Raw genomic sequence first — 22,811 nt, 5'->3', positions numbered from 1 at the left:
CCAGCTTTACCTGGCCAACTCCTACCCGTGCTTTAGGCTTTGTTACCTGGCACTCCCTCCATGAAACTTCCCCTTTTACTCTTCTAGTAGTTGCTCTTCCTTCGTGTTCTCTCTTTATTTCTGTCCCTGCAATCTACTATGAGTATATCTTTATGCGTGAACTTGCCCACTAAACTGAATTTCAATGATGACAGGGACAATGTTTTATTTCCCTTTGTGTTCCCAGTGACCATCAGAAAGACAGCCAGGCCCTTAAGGGATTCCACATACAAAAGAATATTTTTATCTCCAAAAACTCTAGATTTAACCTCATAAAATATGGCTGAGTCAATTAAGGAAACAATTAGATTGTATTCAAGGTAGACATTGAATTGAAATTCTTTATGAACTGTGAGTGGGGTTGACAAATTTAAATTCAAATAAGATTTTCAAGTAACGTTTAAAACTGGAAGTAGTATTTTGTTTTCCTAGATACTGTCATAAACAATTTTTTTCCTATAACTCCATAATCAGATTCCAAATACTATGGGCAACTGCTTTGGGTTACTGCTTCAAACAACAACAGCAAAGACAAAGACAAAAACAACTATTACAAAGCATACTTCAAAAATCTGTCATACAAAAAAAAAATTCTTGGTGAAAAACGTTAATTCCGAATTCTGAGAGGCTCGATTCCATCTGCTTAGCTGTCATCTACGTTGGGCAGATCTTATAAGGGAAATTTAAAAGTGGAATTAAAAGGCAGTCTGATTATTCTTAGGATGAAGTCTTTGTAGTTGAAACCTGTCAAGAAACTCTTTCTTATCGAAAGCACGGAACACGCATAACTGGCTTGTCTGAGACTTTTGACCTAGTAGGCAAGGAGACTTCCTATCACCGCAGACTCTTAGTGGTGGTAGAGCAGACCTGAGCACTGGACCAGAATGAGTGTCCACTATGAGGCCAGCCATGGGGACTGTGTGGTCGCTGTGTTGGGGGCACTATGCAGAACAGCAGACAGGCACAGGTGGTCAGCTCTACTAGGGAGATATGGCCGGGGGACTATCGACCCTTGAGGCAAGGCTGGGATCCCTTCCTGGTTAGGAACACCATTGCTGGCCTTAGCGTGCAGATGGCCCTGTACATGGGTGAAGAGCACAGCATCTGGCTGAGAAAAAGTGATAAAGTGGTGGCTGGGGCAGAGAACATTTTTAGGGGTAAAGACAGTCAACCCTGTTTCTTATAAATAACTAGACACTGGGGCAAAGGGAGGAAGCCCACAAGGCCCCATAACCGATAGTCAGAGACCAGCTGGAGAGTCAAGGGGAGAACACAGAAGGCTGGACCACTGAGGCAAAGGAATGAGGGAACCAAGACTACCTGTTGTCACCCCAGGTCACTGAGTTTAGGACAGAGACATTGGAGACTGACCACATTATTCTCTACTCTGATTAGTTACATACATGTCCAGGATCACTAAGAAAGTATGCATATAATTTGCCTAGAATTCCATTTTGATTCTTTTCAACTATTACCCTCTTATTCCTAAAATTCCATATTAAAGTTACTAGAAACTGTTCTTTAAGAGAGAAAAAAAGCTGCCGATTTCATCATGATATATTGTCAACTGTAAGAGGCAAACTGATTATGGAGATATTAAAAAAAAAAAAAGAATGTCTTAGAACATATAAAATATGGTACCTGGACTCTTATCACTTCATTTTGACACTAATGTTTGGACGAATAGTAACGGGAATTACTCAACTAGGATGCTGGGTCCCCTAGAAGTGCTCCCTGCTGATGCCTAAACAGGTATCAGTCCAGATTGGACATTGCCATATCAGTAAGGTATCTAAAATGATGCCAGGGGCTTCCCTGGTGGCGCAGTGGTTGAGAGTCCACCTGCCGATGCAGGGGACACAGGTCTGTGCCCCGGTCCGGGAAGATCCCACATGCCACGGAGCGGCTGGGCCCATGAGCCATGGCCGCTGAGCCTGCGTGTCTGGAGACTGTGCTCCGCAAGGGGAGAGGCCACGACAGTGAGAGACCCACGTACCGCAAAAAAAAAAAAAAAAGAGAGACTAAAATGATGCCAAACAGGCGAAACCCATTTTATTTTTTTATTTTTATTTATCTATTTTTTGTTTGATTTTTTTTAAATTGAAGTATAGTTGATTTACAATGTTGTGTTACTTTCAGGTGTACAGCAAAGTGATATATATATATATATATATATATATATATATATATTTCAGATTCTTTTCCCATATAGATTATTACAAAATATTGAGTATACTTCACTGTGCTATATAGTAGGTCCTTATTGTTTATCTAATTTATATATAGTAGTGTGTTTATGTTATTCCCAACAGGCAAAACCCCTTTTAAAGTGAGCATGAGGTATATTTTTTATTCAGCTATCACACAGTGTTTACTCCTTAGCCCTAGATAATATCAAACGTAGGAAAATTAAATTGCAGTGTCTTACAATTGCTGACAATCTAGACCAACGGTTCCCAACCTGACTGCACATCAGAATTACCTGGAAAACTTAAAAAAAAAATCTATTCCTAAAATTCAAAAGTTTTAATACAACCCTTATGGAGGAGAGTTCAGCAATATCCATCAGAATGTTTTTTGACCCAGAAGTCCCACTTTTAAGAATTTACCCCAAGTGATGAACTGCTACAGATACCAAAAAATCATATATAATAGGTTATTCACTGCAAAATATAGGAAACCAACCGCCCAGGTCTATCCATAGGAGGCAGGTTGAAGAAACCCTGCTACATCCACACAATGGAGTACTATTTTATAACAAAGTTATAAAAAAAGAATGAGGATCATCTCTGAGAATGGGTATGGAGTGAAAAAATACAAGGTGCCTAAGAGTCTGCTACCATTTTTCTACATCTGTATCTGCACAGATATAAAGTTGTTTTTTCCTTTATATATATGTAAGTAAATATATATATACATATACATGTATATATATATATGTATATATAGAGAGAAAAAGATAGGAAGATGGAACTAGAAGTGAATATAAATCATTCGCTATTTGAAGGCAGAAGGAGGAAGAATGGAGTGGTGACAGGAATTAAAAAGTATATGAGGCTCAGAGAGAGACCTTCAAGATGGTGGAGGATAAGATGTGGAGATCACCTTCCTCCCTACATATACATCAGAAATACATCTACATGTGGAACAATTCCTACAGAGCACCTACTGAACACTGGCAGAAGACCTCAGACTTCCCAAAAGGCAAGAAACTCCCCACATACCTGGCCGTGTAGCTGACAGGGTCTTGGTGCTCCGGCCAGGTGTCAGGCCTGTGCCTCTGAGGTGGGAGAGCCAAGTTCAGGACATTGGACCACCAGAGACCTCCTGGCTCCACAAAATATCAAACAGCGAAAGCTCTCCCACAGATCTCCATCTCAATGTTAAGACCCAGCTGCACTCAATAACGAGCAAGCTACAGTGCTGGACACCCTATGCCAAACAACTAGCAAGACAAGAACACAACCCCATCCATTAGTAGAGACGTTGCTGAAAATCATACTAAGTTCACAGACACCCCAAAACACACCACTGGAGGCAGTCCTACCCACCAGAAAGACAAGATCCAGCCACATCTACCAGAACATAGGTACCAGTCCCCTCCACCAGGAAGCCTACACAACCCACTGAAGCAACCTTAGTCACTGGGGGCAGACACCAAAAACAACAGGAACTATGAACCTGCAGCCTGCATAAAGGAAACCCCAAACACAGTAAGTTAAGCAAAATGAGAGAACACAGAAACACACAGCAGATGAAGGAGCAAGGTAAAAACCCACCAGACCAAACAAATGAAGAGGAAATAGGTAGTCTACCTGCAAAAGAAGTCAGAGTAATGATAGTAAAGGTGATCCAAAATCTTGGAAATAGAATGGAGAAAATACAAGAAATGTTTAACAAGGACCTAAAAGAACTAAAGAGCAAACAAACAATGATGAACAGCACAAAAAATGAAATTTAAAAGTCTCTAGAAGGAATCAATAGCAGACAAACTGAGGCAGAAGAATGGATAAGTGACTTGGAAGATAAAATAGTGGAAATAACTACCGCAGAGCAGAATAAACAAAAAAAAATGAAAAGAATTGAAGACAGTCTCAGAGACCTCTGGGACAACATTAAATGCACCAACATCCAAGGTATAGGGATACCAGAAGAAGAGAAAAAGAAAGGGACTGAGAAAATATTTGAAGAGATTAGAGTTGAAAACTTCCCTAATATGGGAAAGGAAATAGTTAATCAAGTCCAGGAAATGCATAGAGTCCCATACAGGATAAATCCAAGGAGAAACATGCCAAGACACATATTAATCAAACTATCAAAAATTAAATACAAAGAAAACATATTAAAAGCAGCAAGGGAAAAAAACAAATAACATACAAGGGAATCCCCATAAGGTTAACAGCTGATCATTCAGCAGAAACTCTGCAAGCCAGAAGGGAGTGGCAGGACATATTGAAAGTGATGAAAGGGAAAAACCTACAGCCAGGATTACTCTACCCAGCAAGGATCTCATCAAGATTCAACGGAGAAATTAAAACCTTTACACACAAGCAAAAGCTAAGAGAATTCAGCACCACCAAACCAGCTTTACAACAAATGCTAAAGGAACTTCCCTAGGCAGGAAACACAAGAGAAGGAAAAGACCTACAATAACAAACCCAAAACAATTAAGAAAATAGTAATAGGAACACACATATTGATAATTACCTTAAATGTAAATGGAATAAACACTCCAGCCAAAAGCCACAGACTGGATGAATGGATACAAAAACAAGACCCGTATACACACTGTCTGCAAGAGACCCACTACAGACCTAGGGACACATACAGACTGAAAGTGAGGGGATGGAAAAAGATATTCCATGCAAATGGAAATCAAAAGAAAGCTGGAGTAGCAATTCTCATATCAGACAAAATAGACTTTAAAATAAAGACTATTACAAGAGGCAAAGAAGGACACTACATAATGATCAAGGGATCAATCCAAGAAGAGGCTGTAACAATTGTAAATATTTATGCACTGAACATAGGAGCACCTCAATACATAAGGCAAATGCTAAAAGTCATAAAAGAGGAAATTGACAGTAACACAATCATAGTAGGGGACTTTAACACCCCACTTTCACCAATGAGCAGATCATCCAAAATGAAAATAAATAAGGAAACACAAGCTTTAAATGATACATTACACAAGATGGACTTAATTGATATTTATAGGACGTTCCATCCAAAAACAACAGAATACACTTTCTTCTCAAGTCCTCATGGAACAGTCTCCAGGATAGATCATACCTTGGGTCACAAATCAAGCCTTGGTAAATTTAAGAAAATTGAAATCATATCAAGTATCTTTTCCGACCGCAATGCTATGAGACTAGATATCAATTACAGGAAAAAATCTGTAAAAAAACCAAACACATAGAAGCTAAACAATACACTACTAAATAACCAAGAGATCACTGAAGAAATCAAAGAGAAAATCAAAAAATACCTAGAAACAAATGACAATGACCCAAAACCTATGAGATGCAGCAAAAGCAGTTCTAAGAGGGAAGTTTATAGCAATAAAATCCTACATTAAGACACAAGAAACATCTCAAATAAACAACTCTAACCTTACACCTAAAGCAATTAGAGAAAGAAGAACAAGAAAATTCCAAAGTTAGCAGAAGGAAAGAAATCATAAAGATCAGATCAGAAATAAATGAAAAAGAAATGAAGGAAGGAATAGCAAAGATCCATAAAACTAAAAGCTGTTTCTTTGAGAAGATAAACAAAATTAATAAACCATTAGCCAGACTCATCAAGAAAAAAAGGGAGAAGTCTCAAATCAATAGAATTACAAATGAAAAAGGAGAAGTAACAACTGACGCTGCAGAAATACAAAGGATCATGAGAGATGACTACAAGCAACTATATGCCAATAAAAAGGACAACCTCGACGAAATGGACACATTCTTAGAAAAGCACAACATTCTGAGACTGAACCAGCAAGAAATAGAAACTATAAACAGACCAATCACAAGCGCTGAAATTGAGACTGTGATTAAAAATCTTCGAACAAAGAAAAGCCCAGGACCGGATGGCTTCACAGGCAAATTCTATCAAACATTTAGAGAAGAGTTAACACCTATCCTTCTCAAACTCTTCCAAAATATAGCAGAGGGAGGTACACTCCCAAACTCATTCTATAAGGCCACCATCACCCTGATACCAAAACCAGAGAAAGATGTCACAAAGAAAGAAAACTACAGGCCAATATCACTGATGAACATAGATGCAAAAATCTTCAACAAAATACTAGCAAACAGAATCCAACAGCACATTAAAAGGATCATACACCATGATCAAGTGGGGTTTATCCCAGGAATGCAAGGATTCTTCAATATACGCAAACCAATCAATGTGATAAACCATATTAACAAATTGAAGGAGAAAAACAATATGATCATCTCAATAGATGCAGAAAAAGCTTTCGACCAAATTCAACACCGATTTATTATAAAAACCCTCCAGAAAGTAAGCATAGAGGGAACTTACCTCAACATAATAAAGGCCATATATGACAAACCCACAGCCAACATCGTTCTCAATGGGGAAAAACTGAAACCATTTCCTCTTAGATCAGGAAAAAGACAAGGTTGCCCACTCTCACCACTATTATTCAACATAGCTTTGGAAGTTCAACATAGCCACAGCAATCAGAGAAGAAAAAGAAATAAAAGGAATACAAATTGGAAAAGAAGAAGTAAAGCTGTCACTGTTTGCCTATGACATGATACTATACATAGAGAATCCTAAAGATGTTACCAGAAAACTACTAGAGCTAATCAATGAATTTGGTAAAGTAGCAGGATACAAAATGAATGCACAGAAATCTCTTGCATTCCTGTACACTAATGATAAAAAATCTGAAAGAGAAATTAAGGAAACATTCCTGTTTACCATTTCAACAAAAAGAATAAAATACCTAGGAGTAAAGCTACATAAAGAGACAAAAGACCTGTACACCGAAAACTATAAGACACTGATGAAAGAAATTAAAGATGATACAAACAGATGGAGAGATATACCAAGTCGTTGGATTGGAAGAAGCAACATTTTGAAAATGACTATACTATCCAAAGCAATCTACAGATTCAATGCAATCCCTATCAAATGACCAATGGCATTTTTTACAGAACTAGAACAAAAAATTTCACAGTTTGTATGGAAACACAAAAGACTCCATGTACCCAAAGCAATCTTGAGAAAGAAATATGGAGCTGGAGGTATCAGGCTCCCTGACTTCAGACTATACTACAAAGCTACAGTAATCAAAACAGTATGGTACTGGCACAAAAACAGAAATATAGATCAATTGAACAGGATAGAAAGCCCAGAGATAAACTCACTCACATATGGTCATCTTATTTTTGATAAAGTAGGCAAGAATTTACAATGGAGAAAAGACAGCCTCTTCACTAAGTGGTGCTGGGAAAACTGGACAGCTACATGTACATGAATGAAATTAGAACACTCCCTAACACCATACACAAAAATAAACTCAAAATGGATTAAAGACCTAAATATAAGGCCAGACATTGTAAAACTCTTAGACAAAAACATAGGCAGAACACTCTATGACATCAGTCACAGCAACATCCTTTTTGACCCACCTCCTAAAGAAATGGAAACAAAAACAAAAATAAACAAATGGGACCTAATGAAACTTAAAAGCCTTTGCACAGCAAAGGAAACCATAAACAAGACAATAAGACAACCCTCAGAATGGCAGAAAATATTTGCAAATGAAGCAACTGACAAAGAATTAATCTCCAAAATTTACAATCAGCTCATGCAGCTCAATATCAGAAAACAAACAACCCAATCCAAAAATGGGCAGAAGACGTAAATAGACATTTCTCCAAAGAAGATATACAGACTGCCAAAAAACACATGAAAGGATACTCAACATCACTAATCATTAGAGAAATGCAAATCAAAACTATAATGAGGTATTACCTCATACCAGTCAGACTGGCCATCATCAAAAACTCTACAAACAATAAATGCTGGAGAGGGTGTGGAGAAAAGGGAACCCTCTTGCACTGTTGGTGGGAATGTAAATTGATACAGCCACTATGGAGAACATTATGGAGGTTCCTTAAAAAACTGAAAATAGAAGTACCATATGACCCAGCAATCCCACTACTGGGCATATACCCTGAGAAAACCATAATTCAAAAAGAGTCATGTACCACAGTGTTCACTGCAGCTCTATTTACAATAGCCAGGACATGGAAGCAACTTAAGTGTCCATCGACAGATGAATGGATAAAGAAGATGTGGCACATATGTACAATGGAATATTACTCAGCCATCAAAAGAAACGAAATTGAGTTATTTGTAGTGCAGTGGGTGGACCTAGAGTCTGTCATACAGAGTGAAGTAAGTCAGAAAGTGATAAACAAATACCATATTCTAACACATATATATAGAATCTAAAAAAAATTTTTTTAATGGTTCTGAAGAACCTAGGGACAGGATTGGAATAAAGCCACAGACATAGTGAATGGACTTGAGGACACAGGGACGGGAGAGAATAAGCTGGGACGAAGTGAGAGTGTGGCCTGGGCGTATATATACTACCAAATGTAAAATAGATAGCTAGTGTGAAGCAGCCGCATAGCACAGGGAGATCAGCTCGGTACTTTGTGACCACCTAGAGGGGTGGGATAGGGAGGGTGGGAGGGAGATGCAAGAGGGAGGAAATATGGGGATATATGTATATGTATAACTGATTCACTTTGTTATAAAGCAGAGACTAACACACCATTGTAAAGCAATTATATGCCAATAAAGGTGTTAAAAAAATAAAAAAGATAGTATATGAGCCTCTTCTGAGAACAACTTTTTTATAGTTTGGAGAGTTTTTGAGCCATGTAAATATCCACATATTAAAAAATAAAATTATACCAAAGGGGATGAAAACACCCTAATCTTTAATTCAATCAGAAAAAACTGAACACAATTTTATACTACTGTGATAACACGAACACACATTTTATAAAAAGGTTATTCAAATAACTCTTCAACATATTTCTCCAATATATACCCTTCATGAGATATTTTTCTCAGGGTAAAGGAAAACAAAAACATCATGAACATTACTTGCAGGTTTGTTGTTGGTTCTTATTTTTGTGTGTGTGTCTATTGTAGGATAAAGCAAATGAGTAAATATTGGTGGTATTAGAATTCAAGTTTCTCATTGTGGGAAAGGCAGTATATAAATATGGAATGGGGAAGGTCAGGACCCCTGAGGTCTGGATTTGAAGTGGAGTTACCAGCATGAACTCATGATTTTAAAAATATATACATTCCTAGCTCTGTCCACTGAAGAGGCCCAGAAGCAATGTTACCCAGAGGTAATGAACGTACCAGTGCCAAGACCTTGGTTTCAAAGTACTGTTCATCACTGAAAGGAAGGAATGTTCCCTGGAAAAATGGCTGATTCCAGATCAGAAACAGAGAATGTACAAGGTGAGCCTGGAACATCTTATGTCAGAAGCAAAGAAAGTGTGCAGAGAATGGTAAGTACAGTTCAAAAGGAAAAGCAGCAAGCATGAAGGGCCAAATACGGGACAATTTGGGAATTTTAAAAATTGGAAAAAAAAAACAATTGGGTTTTAAACCGTCTGTGGGTCCATAGAGATACTAAAAAAGGAGGTCTTTTCTTCACAAAAGAATGCCAGCTAATAAATGAAGAAGGAATAATAAAATTAGGAAATCACTATTTTGCAGTCTCCAATGTGGCTCAGACAACGATCGTCAATGCATGCTAAAACCACTGGGTAAAATGTGTTGGGGAGGGTAATATTCACACAGTACCAAAATGTTATCCCAAAGAGTACATATTGATCATTTAGGAAAAAGCATACCTTTAAAATGAAAAAAAAAAATTGGCAGACATCCCCTGATGATTAGTGATGCTGAGCATATTTTCATGTGCCTGTTGGCCATCTGCACTTCCTCTTTGGAAAAATGTCTTTTCAATTCTTCTGCCCGTTTTCTAATCAGATTGTTTGGTTTTTTGATGTCGAATCGTATGAGCTGTTTATATATGTTGGATATTAATCCCTTATCGATCATATCATTTAAAAATATTTCTTCCATTCAGTAAGTTGTCTTTTTGTTTTGTCGACGGTTTCCTTTGCCGTGCAAAAGCTTTTAAGTTTAATTAGGTCCCAGTGTATTTTATTTCATAATATACTGTTTCGAATGTAGGGATTGTTTTCCATTTGGTAAAGATAAAGATTGTGGCTCTTATGAATTCTTTTCTCCCTCTGCAGAACCAACTTACAATAATGGTATTACAGGTAGACAACCACATCAAAACCCACCACAGGAAGTGAATTGAAAAGTAGTCACAACAAGTAAACCAAAGAAGAAAGCAAACTGAAACAATTCATGCATATGGACAAGAACCTTCGCTTTTTAATCCTTTTTTCTCATGTAATAGTTAGCACAAGGCTTTTTATATGACAGGGGCTTGTCATAGTTTAAGGTCCAGCCCAGTTACTGAGGGTTACTGACTGACTCAGAAGTAGGGCAATGTGGAGATAAAGTTCCCTGAACATGCAACAAGACAGAAAAGCACTTGATAATTAGGGCTAGAATTCCTAATTAGGAATAGAGCTCCCAGTGATAGATGCTACATCCCAAAGCAACAGTGGGGATGGTAAATACCTGATGTCATTCTGCCCCTTCCTTTTCAACACCCACTGTAGAAATCTTTTTTTTTTTTTGGCCACATCAGGCGGCTTGTGGGATCTTAGATCCCCCGACCAGGGATTGAACCGGGGCCCTTGGCAGTGAAAGCATGGAGTCCTAACCACTGGACTGCCAGGGAATTCCTAGACATCAATTTTTCATCACCATATTTTTCCCTATTGGGTTGGAATGGGTTGGAACTTTGTCTCAACCCAGTGCTCAAAAGTCACCACCAACAGTCAATTGAAAATACATTTCACAGGAATAAGAACTACAGTTTTAAAATTATTGTTTCAAATGAAGGCTAGAATTGCAAGCAGAGGAAGGGCTGTATCCCCACAGCTTTGAGAGGAAGCTTGCCAGGCTGGCATCCAGGCAGGGATGAAAAATGCTCAACAGCCATTAAATTAGAAAGTGAACTAAAGTATGGAGGAACAGCAAAAAATAATTTCCTTCTACATTGCAGCGTGTAGCTTATATGACAAGCATACAGGTTGCAAACTAAGCAAGAACAAGAGGGCTGCCCCGCTTCATAGTGGCAAGTTGCTGATGGAGATATCATAAAGCAAGTCTGAACCAGATGGCTACAAAGGTGTTATTTCAGGGTTTTCATGGGGCTGCTGGGATCTGCTAACCTGTGGTGTTTGAAATAAATTCAAGAGAATTCTTGATTATGGTTTCCCTGACTCCTTTATAAATAACTCCCATGCTTTTCCACTCTTTGAAATTCCACCATTATCATTTTTTTTTTCAAAACTAAGCTTTTAGGCGCAAAAAAAGGATATACCATAAAGTGGTTTGAAATTATATGTAAAATAACATGTTTTCAAGAAACGTTTGTGCAGTATTTTTTGTTTGCAAAATATTTTTTATTGCAAACATCCTAGCTAATTACCTTTCCTAGTTATTCAGGGGTTGGCTTACATTTATATTACATATGTGAAAAACAAGACAGAGAGATAAGTTCAACCTGAGTTAACTAAAATTTGCATGCTTCTTAGCCAATGGAAATTAAAATAACTTGCCCAAATTATACAGTAAATCAATCATCTGGACATGATGAAAAACCTTCAGCCTCTGAAGCTCCAACTCATTTCACTGAACCATTCTGTCTTTCATAAGGATTTTATGGCTTTGTATATATTGATTTTTTTCTTGAAAGAGTAAAGTCTCCCTTTCAAATTCCATAGTAAAGTGTTTATTTATCAAAACTAGAATTGTTGAGTATTTAGGAAATAAGGATATCATTTGTTTGTTCTGCATCTCTATCTCCTATACTCCCAACATCGCCATCTCTTTCTCCGTAGCTTATAAACATAAATTTGCCCAAGAGTCTTCAACTTTAGGAAATCTCCTGACTTTGTGACTTGATCTATGTATTACTTTATTACTCCTTTTCTTTTCAGTCAAATTTTTTGACAGAGTGGTCTGTGTTCACTGTCTTCCTTCTGGCACTACCCAATCACTCCTCAATCCACTGAAATTTACTCTTTCGAAATCAATCAACGGATATGTTCTATTAAAGTGTATCAATAGATCTTATGCAACTAGCATAACTGAAAAGTATACCAACTGCTGTACAACATAGCACCTGTAGTGTGGTACTACAATGTGCACTTAAAATTTTGTTAATAGAGTAGATCTCATGCTAAGTGTTTTTACCACAAAAAAATTAAAAGGGACACAGAGAAACTTTTGGAGGTGACAGATATGTCTATTATCATAATAGTAGTGATGTCTTTGCAGGTGTATGCATATGCCAAACCCAACAAATTGTGTGCATTAACTATGTGAAATTTTTTGTATATAAATTATACTTCAATATATTTTTTTAAAGTGTATCAATAGCCTCAATTATCCCCAACTCCAAAGGGCACTTTAAGAATTTATCTCTCAGGATCGACTGATGCATCTGACTTTGTTGAATTCTCTCTTTCTCCCTATTTTGACCCCTGTCCATTCCTTTGTTATCGCTTTCATGAACTCCTCCTCCTTTGTCTCTTCTCTAAATGTTGGAGTTTCTGAGTTCCATCTTTGGTTCACTGTTTTTTTCATGACAGAGCTTCTCTTTGGACTGTCATCTACTCTCAGGATTTTAACTATTTCTGTATCCTAGTGATTTCCAAAACTAAATCTCTATCCATGACCTTTTCTCCAGGTTTCAGACTCCTATTTACAAATACCTGTTAGACATTTCCAATCTTGTGAGATCCATAGGCTAATACGCAAAGAACATTTTACCCTCAATCCTGTTCCTTTCATATTCCTGTCATTTAATAAATCAACATTCACCAAATCTTAAACCTGAGAGTTTTCTAGTCTTCCATATTCAATTAATCAACAAGTTCCTTCAGTTATGACTCCTAAGCTTTTATTAATCTTGTCTTCTCTGCATCTACTATCTCCAACATAGTTTAGTTTCTGATAATTTTAATTCTGTTCTACTTGAGTTTCTTGTTTCTAGTCTTGACTTCTTCAAATTTATCCACTGCACCAAAGCCATAATGACCTATGTGAAACAAAAGCTGACAATCATTCTTCTTCTTACAGCCCCCAAAGCTCTCCTAGGACAGAATAAAGTCCAAGCTTATAAAAGTGGCTACAAAGACCTTCATAACCCTGCTTCCATTACCAAAATGTTGACCAAAATGTTTATAGTTTCCCATTCACGTAGAACTTTATTAATATTCTTCTGGTCTCTCCCCATGGCAGTTATTAGTACTATTCACCACCATTTCTAAATATTCTCCTCCTGTTCCATAGTAGGATAGCATTCCCTACCTCCTTGAAGTTAACCATGATCATGTGACTTGCTTTGACCAATGAAAGGTGAGTAAAAGCAACGTGTGTCACATCTAAGCAGAAGCTTTTAGGACCAGATGTGCGATTTTCCATCTCCCTTCCTTCTGCCATGGCAACTAGCTACATTCCAGGGAGTGGAGTATATATGTCAGCTTCAGTCCCTGAATCAGGGCAGTATCCTGAGATGGACATGAAGTGTAAAGGAGAAATAAACCTGTGTTGTTTGCTTTAAGCCCTTAAGAATTTTGAGATATTTATTACTGCAGCATTTTCTAAGCTCTCCTGATACACACATCTTATTCTAATCGTTTTATCTGGCTAATTATTACACATGCTTCCAATTTTACTTGGTTGTTGCCTCCTTTCAGAAAGTTTTTTCTTTTTTTTAATTTCTAAGGTTTCGTCAACTGTAAAATGGGGATAATAGGGCTGCTATCGGATTAGAAAGGTTAATTTACATAGAATATTTAAATGGTAAGTATCTAGATATTGGCTTAATAAAATGTGCCCTTTTAAGTGGTTGCTATTATAATACGACTATGTCAGTTCACTGATTCCCCTCTTTCCATTTTGCATTAAATTCATATGTATAACTCATATCCTTTATAAAAGATCAAGCTAGCCAATATCTTTCCCCGAATAGCTCTCTTCATCAAAATACCAACATTATAATTGCCAGTTTGGGGACTGGAAATGTCCAGAATAAAAAAGGAGAGGGTGCAGACACCGTAGCCAAGCTTCAGCTTCGGTGAGTGGTCAGGGTGTTCATGTGATCAATGTCTCTGAGCTTCATTTTCCTCAACTGTAATATAAAAATAGTAATACATGTAGAGTTTTGTTTGTTTTGGTTTGGTTTTGGTTTGGGGGCTGCTTTTTAGGATTGAAGTAAACAACACACAGAAAGAGATAAAGAGTTTAGCATCCTATCTGGCTCAGAGTGAGATCACAACATGCAATGCTCATTCCTAGGTGCTGTTATGCTCATCATCTGTCATCTTGACTCCTAAAGAAAGTTTGTCCTCCTGGAAACTATGATTAGGTTGTAACTGTGCCTTGCCTCTGCTACAATTTCCAGGACTAGAAGCTCCCTGAGGTCAGGTATTCCCACTGCATTACGTTTATCAAGAATGCTGAATATAGGGCTCAGTAAATATTTACTGAATTTATTGCATCAAATGTCTTGCTTAATAACGCAGACCCATACGATGAGTCGTTGTCTTGAGGACAGAGGTGGGGCTACATTTGGGGATGGCACAAATCCCAGCCCTCTCGCAGTGGGGAGACAGCCGCCTTGGCGCGCTATTTGTCTAGGAAATTGCCCCTCCATCTGAGTTGCTGGAGTTGCCACCTACGATGTTAGTGACTATTCACAAATACTAAGCACACATCTGTATCAAGAGAATGATGGGTGTGTCTTCTGGACAATGAGATACCAAGTACCTTATCTGCAAGCTTCAGTTGAATGGAGAATTCGAAACACGTGTGAGTTGAACTCTCTGCTCCTGTTTTCACCTGGCGGCTGCACATTGTGCCCATGCAGCCACACACACAAACTGCCGGAAGGTACTTGTTGAGCGCTACAGGAGAGCAACCCGTGCAGTGACTGACAAAAGACTATATTATAAAATGAGAAATTCTGTCACTCACTACAGAAAACCTCATGGAAACAATGAGCATTGACATTTGAGAATTTGGAAACCTGGCTCTAGAGCATAATGTATTTTGTCTGCACTTCATGCTTTGATCAACGTTCAGCAGAGAATGGGAGCTCTAAAACAACCTATAGAAACACAAGAACCTGCAAAACAACCACAACCAGGAGGGAAAAAAAAGAAGAGAAAACTTCTCAGAATATTGGATGCGGTAAAATAAACCACACAGAAAAATTCATCAATAGCTTCCGATGAACTAGTACCAAAGAGAATTCATGATTCTTTTTCCCAGCCACATGGTTCAGATAAAGAGACCCCTAGGAGTAAGGTCACATGAATATCATGACAGTCAAGTGGGAAAGAGACACTTTGTCCTTTTTGATGTGATGCCTGACTTGTTCAAGTTTGCCCTCCGGATGCTATAATCATTGAGGGATCTCAAATGATCCCAGCAAGGGAAAACCAGAGGCCTTCATCCTACGCAGGAAAGATACGCCATTTGGCTGGACACTGGCCCCTCAGGCCACACGAGCACTTTCGGGCCGTGACCACCAACGACAGGGCTGTCGGCTCCATGGGATCTTCGTGTTTTGCCTCAATGTGCAAATGCACTAGTCTCCTTCCTACCTGATCACACACAGGTTCCAATGAAAGCAGCTGAAATGAAGACTTTGGATTTAATGGAAATGTTTTTATCAGCCAAAATAAATACATTCATACAGTAATTTTTGAGAGTACATTATTTTTGGTCTAGTTTGCATTTTCCTTATTTTGTCAGGCACAAGAAAAATTCTTTCTGGCCAAAAAAAGAAGTATTCAAAAAGAAAACGTGCAGGGAAAAGCAACAGTTACAAGAATATTTTGTTCAGACCTCTTCCTGAAACTCTATTTGGAAACTCATTTTAGAAAACATAGCCCATAATCTACTAAAAATTTTTAAAGTGACTGGGAATTTTTATTCTCAGTCCCAATGTTCTGACCAAAACTTTCTCTTCTGGCTCTAATGGCCAAGTTCTGCATTGACAAATGCTTTTCTATCCACAGCCTCTCTGGATTTCATGGCAGATAAAGTTATTCCAAGATTTTAGAAATTGGATGACTTTTTGGTTCATTATGATTCTGTGACTAATGATATTCTGTGAAGAGAGCAGTGAACTATCTAATTTCTCCAGTGACTTTTTTTTTTTCTGGCCCAAACAATTAATTAAATTTTGTTGGCATAGACATGTGGGTTGCTTACTTGTACCGCTTAGTGTGTCAGAATGAACAAAGAAGAAAAAAAGCTGGACTTTGAAATTACACTGGGGATTGAGTTCTGAGTCAATGTCTCACCAGTTGCATGAAAGCTACATAACAACCCTGAAATCTAGTTTTCTTTCCTTTCCTTCCCTCCCCTCCCCTCCCCTACATTTTCCTCCTCTTTCCTTTCCTTCTTCCTTGTTTCCTTCCTTCCTTTCTTCTTTTCCCTTCTTTCCTTCCCTCCCTCTCTCTCTTTTTCTCCCTCCCTCTCTCTCTTCCTTCCTTTCTTCCTCTTTCTCTTTCCTTCCCTGTCTGTCTAGCTATTTATCTATTATCTAGCATCTATTTATCAAGAACTATCTAAATCAAAGGATCATAAGCATAAGAGAAGCACTTTGAACAGTGCCTGGGACACAGTAGGTCCTCCATAAACATTAGTTTCTGTTCATTTCACCATTTTGCCCTCTGAGCAAACCCAGTGTGTTGACGTGCAGAGCATTCAAGTAGCCTGCTCACACTTTGGTATGTATCAGAATCACCTGCAAGTCTTGTTAAACCCGGATCCCTAGGTCCCACCCCTAGAAATTCTGATCCAGCAGGTCTCGGGGTAGCCCTGAGAATTTGTACTTCTAACAAATGCCCAGATGATATTGATGCTGCTGGTCTATGGACGTATTGTGAGTGTCATGGACAGTTCTAACAAATGGCAAACATGTTTCATCTTGAAACCGTGGGTTAAATCCATTTCACCTGCCTTGACTAATGAAGGTGGTTCTTAAAATTGCATGGGGACTTCCCTGGTGGAGCAGTGGTTAAGAATCCTCCTGCCAATGCAGGGGACACAGGTTCGAGTCCTGGTCTGGGAAGATCCCACATGCCGCGGAGCAACTAAGCCCATGTGCCACAACTACTGAGCCTGCACTCTAGAGCCCATGAGCCACAACTACTGAGTCCGCGTGCCACAATTACTGAAGCCCGTGCTCCGCAACAAGAGAAGCCACCACAGTGAAAAACCCACGCACTGCAACAAAGAGTAGCCCCTGCTTGCCACAACTAGAGAAAGCCCGCGTGCAGCAACGCAGACCCAACGCAGCCAAAACAAAACAAAAAAAAAAAGACTTGCATGTCCTCCAAGAGGCGTGTAGCCTAAACAAGAAGATGGTTGCCCGAGTTGTTTTCTAGGAACTTGGAGTCAGCTGTGTCCAGTTTGAGCTGAGCTGGTTAAGATTGGATAGGACCACTGACCCCCGAACTGGGCATGCACCGAGTGTTCGGTGACCTTTTGACATCAAAGGGCCACAAACTCCACCCTCAGAGCAACGTGCAGAGGGCCGGTAGCCCTGCAAACCTCAGCATCTCAGCATTTTGGCTTGCTGTGCGTCGGGCAGAAGGAACCTGGCTGGTAAAAATCTCTTGGGCCGACTCCAATTGATTGGTGTGCTCCGTTAGAAGATTCCGAGGCCATGTCAAGCCTAGGTGAGATTGTGGTTTATTTATTTATTCGTTCATTTATTTAAGTATAGCTGATTTACAACATCATGTTAAGTGAGATTGTGTTTTTGGAGTGCAGAGTGTGTAACGTCCCCAACTTTTAAATTGAATGCATATCCAATGCTTTGCTAGGCTTCAGTATTAGATGTCCTTACTTTTTACTTGTAAGGTGGCAGGGTCATTTATTATTAAAGCTTTCTTGCTTCTTCATATTCATTATCAAATTAATTTATGTATATCCATGCAAGATCTACTCTTTAATTTTAAGAAACAGGCGTATTTTCAAGTGGGTCTGTTCATTGGTCAATTACACGTATGTGGGGAATCATTTAATATGGCTGCTTAATAAAGGAAGGACTGCTATGAAAATCATCCTCTGCAAGCTGTAGAGCAGAGGTCCCCAACTTTTTTGGCACCAGGGACCGGTTTCGTGGAAGACAATTTTTCCACAGACAGGGTGGGCATGGTTCAGGCGGTGATGGGAGCGCTGGGGAGCGACAGATGAAGCTTCACTCGCTCGCCTGCCTCTCACCACCAGCTGTGCGGCCCGGTTCCTAACAGGCTGTGGACTGGTACCAGTCCACGGCCCGGGGGATTGGGGACCCCTGCTCTAGAGAATTTAGTTGATGGTAAAAGCAGGAGTTTCCCCCCCCCCGCACCCAGGGTGTTGTTGTGTTTATGAAAATGGATAATCAAAGCCGTTTTGAAGTGTCATTCATTCTACTCCTTTTATGTGTGCGAAGTTTCCTCTTTGAAATAACATATTTGTTTGTGTTGATAGAAATTAATTTGGCACTTGCAAATGTTGCTTCAAGGATAGTACTATCAGTTGTTTTTAAGCTTTCTTATGCTCTTGGACCACTCGTATGGTCATGAGCACCACGGAGGGAAATCGCCTGGTATTTGTTTTGCTCTGCATCTTACAGTGCTGTCTTTGAGATCAAAGAGATTCCTGTGTGAGAAGGAGGTCCACGGAGTACAGGGTGAACAGGGAGCTGATGCCAAACAGGCAGGGGAGTCTGACTGCAGAGACCAGCTTCCAAGTCACCAAAAACATCATCAGCTGACTTACGGAAACAAGAATCACAGGATTATAGCGTTTTGAAGCCCAGTGGTACCTTAGAGGAAAGTCTAAGCTGACATTTTTATTTCACATCTAATTATACTGAGGGAGAGAGAGCGTACCAAGGCCACAAAGCCAATTGCAAAAAAAAAAAAAAAAGTTTATTAAAATAATCACAAGTAATGCTACCAGAAACCCTTAGAGTCCTGGTCCAAGCTAGAGTTTTCCAGAATAAAAATCACGTGCACCATTAAGCAGCCAGATATAAGTGGGGAAGGTTTGAGATGCTTCGTGAAGGAAAAAAACAAGAGTCAAGAGTCCTATGCAAAAAAAAAAAAATGGAAACGAGATTTATCACCATACTCCTTTTATTTATGTCTACATGCATGTTAAGAATGAATTGGAGAAATAGTCACCGGAAAAGTCCTTTCTACTGGGACATCTTTTGTTCCTTTTAGGAACACCTTTCACCAAAGCGTGTCTGCTTTCTGTGGTGACTTCCAGGGCATTAGATTCAACAAAAGACCTCTGAGAAGATGACTCTGACCGCCAGGATTAAAAAAGCATTAAGATAGGATCCTTTATAAAAAGACTGGGGAGAACATGAAGGAAAACTTTTGCTAACTTTAAACGCTAGTGTATAGTGTGGTGCTCAGCACTAACTGTGGTCCATACCTGGCTTCACCACAAGACTTACGAAGTTGAGGTCACAGTTCTAAAATAGACCTTATCCAAGCAGATCTGTAGAATTTGGATCTACAAATTAGAATAAATACAGTAAAACTGTGTAAAGCTACAAGTTAATAGGCACACACTGGCAAATAAGGCCCCCAGAATTAAACCCTACAGAAGGAAACTCAAATTTCCATATTTACCATACGGTGAGTAAACATTTGCCCCCATTGCCAGTTGCTGATGTAGGTACTTGAACAATGTAGGTACCTGTTTACTTATAAGGTTGACATTGATTCCCTGGTTGCTGTGAGAGGTGGTTAAAATTGATTTCACACTCTAACCAAAAGGCTCATAGCTCTACTCTGGGAGGAGTAGGTGGCTTATATGACTGAAAGCCAGGGTGCTCTCTGTGTGATCAGGCCCTGCCAGTGTGTTTGTTTGAATCATTCCTAACAAAGTTAGTGTTACTCTAGATAACCAGGAATTGTTTTTTTGGATAGCATACTGTTGCACTGACATATGTAACAGTATTCAAGAGGAGGAAACGATAATATAAAATTAGCAAGTAGGTGCTTTGGCATATATCCTAGGTGAACTATTCGCTATTTCCTAAACAACCATGCTCTTTCACACCCATGTTAATTACTCCATCCTAGCTGCTTAGAAATACCCATTCTTTTCCCAACAATACACTCTTATTTGCCCCTGAATCCTGAGGTTCCTTTCGCTTTCCTTAAGTATTAGAGAATACTATATTTATAGCATTACAAGTTGCTTTTTTCATTTAACAAAATATTTAGGAGATCATTCCTATTCCATCACTCTATATCAGCATATAGTATTTTTTTTTTTTTTTTTTTTTTTGCGGTACTCGGGCCTCTCACTGCTGTGGTCTCTCCCGTTTCGGAGCACAGGCTCCGGACGCGCAGGCTCAGCGGCCATGGCTCACGGGCCCAGCCGCCCTGAGGCATGTGGGATCCTCCCAGACCGGGGCATGAACCCGTGTCCCCTGCATCGGCAGGCAGACTCTCAACCACTGCACCACCAGGGAAGCCCAGCATATAGTATTTTTAATCCACTATAGGTTTTCCAGCAGATAATCTATTTATCTTCTTATTGAAAGATATTACTTGTGTCCACTGTTTGTACAATTACACAAAAGGCTGGAAAGCTTGAGTTTGTGGGTATGTGTCTCTGAACACATGTGAAAGTACAGCTAGAAACTGCTGGGTTAAAGAACATATTTATGTTAAATTTTGGTAACAATTTCCAAATTGCTCTATCAAGTGCTCGCCTCAGTAGTAATAAGGATTTAAGTGTGCTCGTTTGCCCCGCACCAGAACCGACCACCCTCTATCAAACCGTTTATCTTTGTTCATCTGACCAAACTCTGTTTATCTTTGCGCACATGACAAGTGACAAATAGTATCTTTTTCTTACTTTAGTTTGCGTTTTTTGACTATGACTGAAGTTTAATTTCATTTTAAAGAATTTATAAAGCATTTTTATTCTTTTATTTTGAGTTGCTCCAAACCCATTTTTTAAAAGTTCATGTAGAGGTGGCGAGTATGAATATTTTTGAATAATAATCTTAAATACAATCAGAACTTTATTTTATTCGGTTCTATTTCCCTCCCTCTCCTTCTCCATGCCCCCACTACCCCCAGCTGCATCTTTTATATTTATCCCTGTTGATCTTCATCTTGTTTGCTTCAACCATTTGTCCAGCCTTTTTCTTGATGCCAACATTCACTGCAGCCTCAGGCTTACCTCCTTCCGTAAGCACAGCAGCTGTCTTCTTCATTCAAGTTTCTGGTCACCATGTGCAAGGACCAGAGTCTGTCCACTCTAGACTCTGTGGCCCTGCCCATTCTGACAGAATGTCCCACGTGGCCTCTAAGACCTGGGCTTCCTACCTGTGAGCTCTGAAACGTACTTGGGAGAACTCTCCTGCACAGGAGCTATAAATGGGGATATTTCTGCCGTATTTAAATGAGTGCTATTCACCCCCATCTCTCACCACTCATCCTGCTTCTCATGGTTGTTTTTGTCAGCTGTATAATCAGCCCTGGTGAGTCATCTTTTAACTACGGAGGGGAAAGAGATGAAGGAAAAGCTGAGGGAAACAGGTTCCTGATTTAGTTTATAAAACCCACTGACTGAATGCACAGAAATTCCGGGTTTGTTTTTCCACCAACTGGTGTCTGAATGTTTTGGAGTCATCTGATTGATCAAATACATTCACAAAAAGTTTCTTTTTTGTGGTAACTTTATTTACTGAAAAAATAAAATGGACCAATTGAATGAACTGATCTCAATCCCCTTTGACCTTCTCTTCATTCCTTCTTATGGTCACATCTGATTTGCATCTGCAGATGGTTCAAATTTATTCCTTATGCAAATTTAATTCCTTAATATATCCTTTCAAACCTTTTCCCCAAATCTTTTTAATTGGGATGTGCTGCCTAGATATACCCACAGAGCTATGTCCCAGGGCACAAGAGATGTCCAAACCTCTCTCCAAAAGAAAAAAGGGTGGGGTAGTCAGGAAGGAATAGACTTCTTTAAAATCACAGCATGTCTAGACTTTATGCCCAAATACATTGGTTCATGAGGAAGTAGTAAGTAGGACTTTTATGAAAAAATATATGGTAGAGAAAACAACACAGAAGCTTACATCCTTTGAAAATTGGACATGGCATAGGGTTCAGGAATTGTCTGGCCATGGGTTGTTTACATGTGGTCTGAGCATTTTCTTAATGTGATCCTGCACTTACGTGTATATAGGTTCAGCCAGAAAAGAGAAAGATGAACATCAAAGTTGTTGCAATGCCAGAAGAAAATTATAGGGTGTTTCCATGTTTGAAAGATCACTAGCTTTCACTATTGGTTTGGGGCAATGAATTATCCATAAATAAAAACCTTAGAGTCCTCTGACCAAAAACATATACTGTGTTTACAAAAAGTACAAGTTCAGTAAGTAGCCGCTCCTTTCACAACAGATCTGTGTACTCAATTAGGGAAAAGAGTTTGAGGAACTAAAGGCATGAAGTAGCTTTGGAAACATTCTGCCAACACATTACAAAGTTTCCTTTCTA

At 39.0% G+C, this 22,811-nt stretch overlaps 1 long non-coding RNA gene across 1 annotated transcript in view; it reads left to right on the top strand.

The window, feature by feature from the left end:
• The window catches only part of LOC113612153 (uncharacterized), a 101,692-nt gene extending 91,281 nt beyond the window's left edge, over positions 1-10,411 (top strand). The window contains exons 2-3 of the long non-coding RNA XR_003429741.1: positions 9,406-9,611; positions 10,371-10,411. This is a non-coding gene — a long non-coding RNA (uncharacterized LOC113612153). The remainder of the gene's footprint in view (positions 1-9,405; positions 9,612-10,370) is intronic.
• Positions 10,412-22,811: the final 12,400 nt, after the last annotated feature.

This window comes from Aethalodelphis obliquidens, unplaced genomic scaffold (genome assembly GCF_003676395.1).
Source record: "Aethalodelphis obliquidens isolate GAN/ISIS:26980383/991018 unplaced genomic scaffold, ASM367639v1 scaffold3, whole genome shotgun sequence".
Taxonomy (NCBI): Eukaryota; Metazoa; Chordata; class Mammalia; order Artiodactyla; family Delphinidae; genus Aethalodelphis; species Aethalodelphis obliquidens.
The sequence above is the reverse complement of the archived record's forward strand: the minus strand, read 5'-3'. Positions and strand labels throughout refer to the sequence as shown.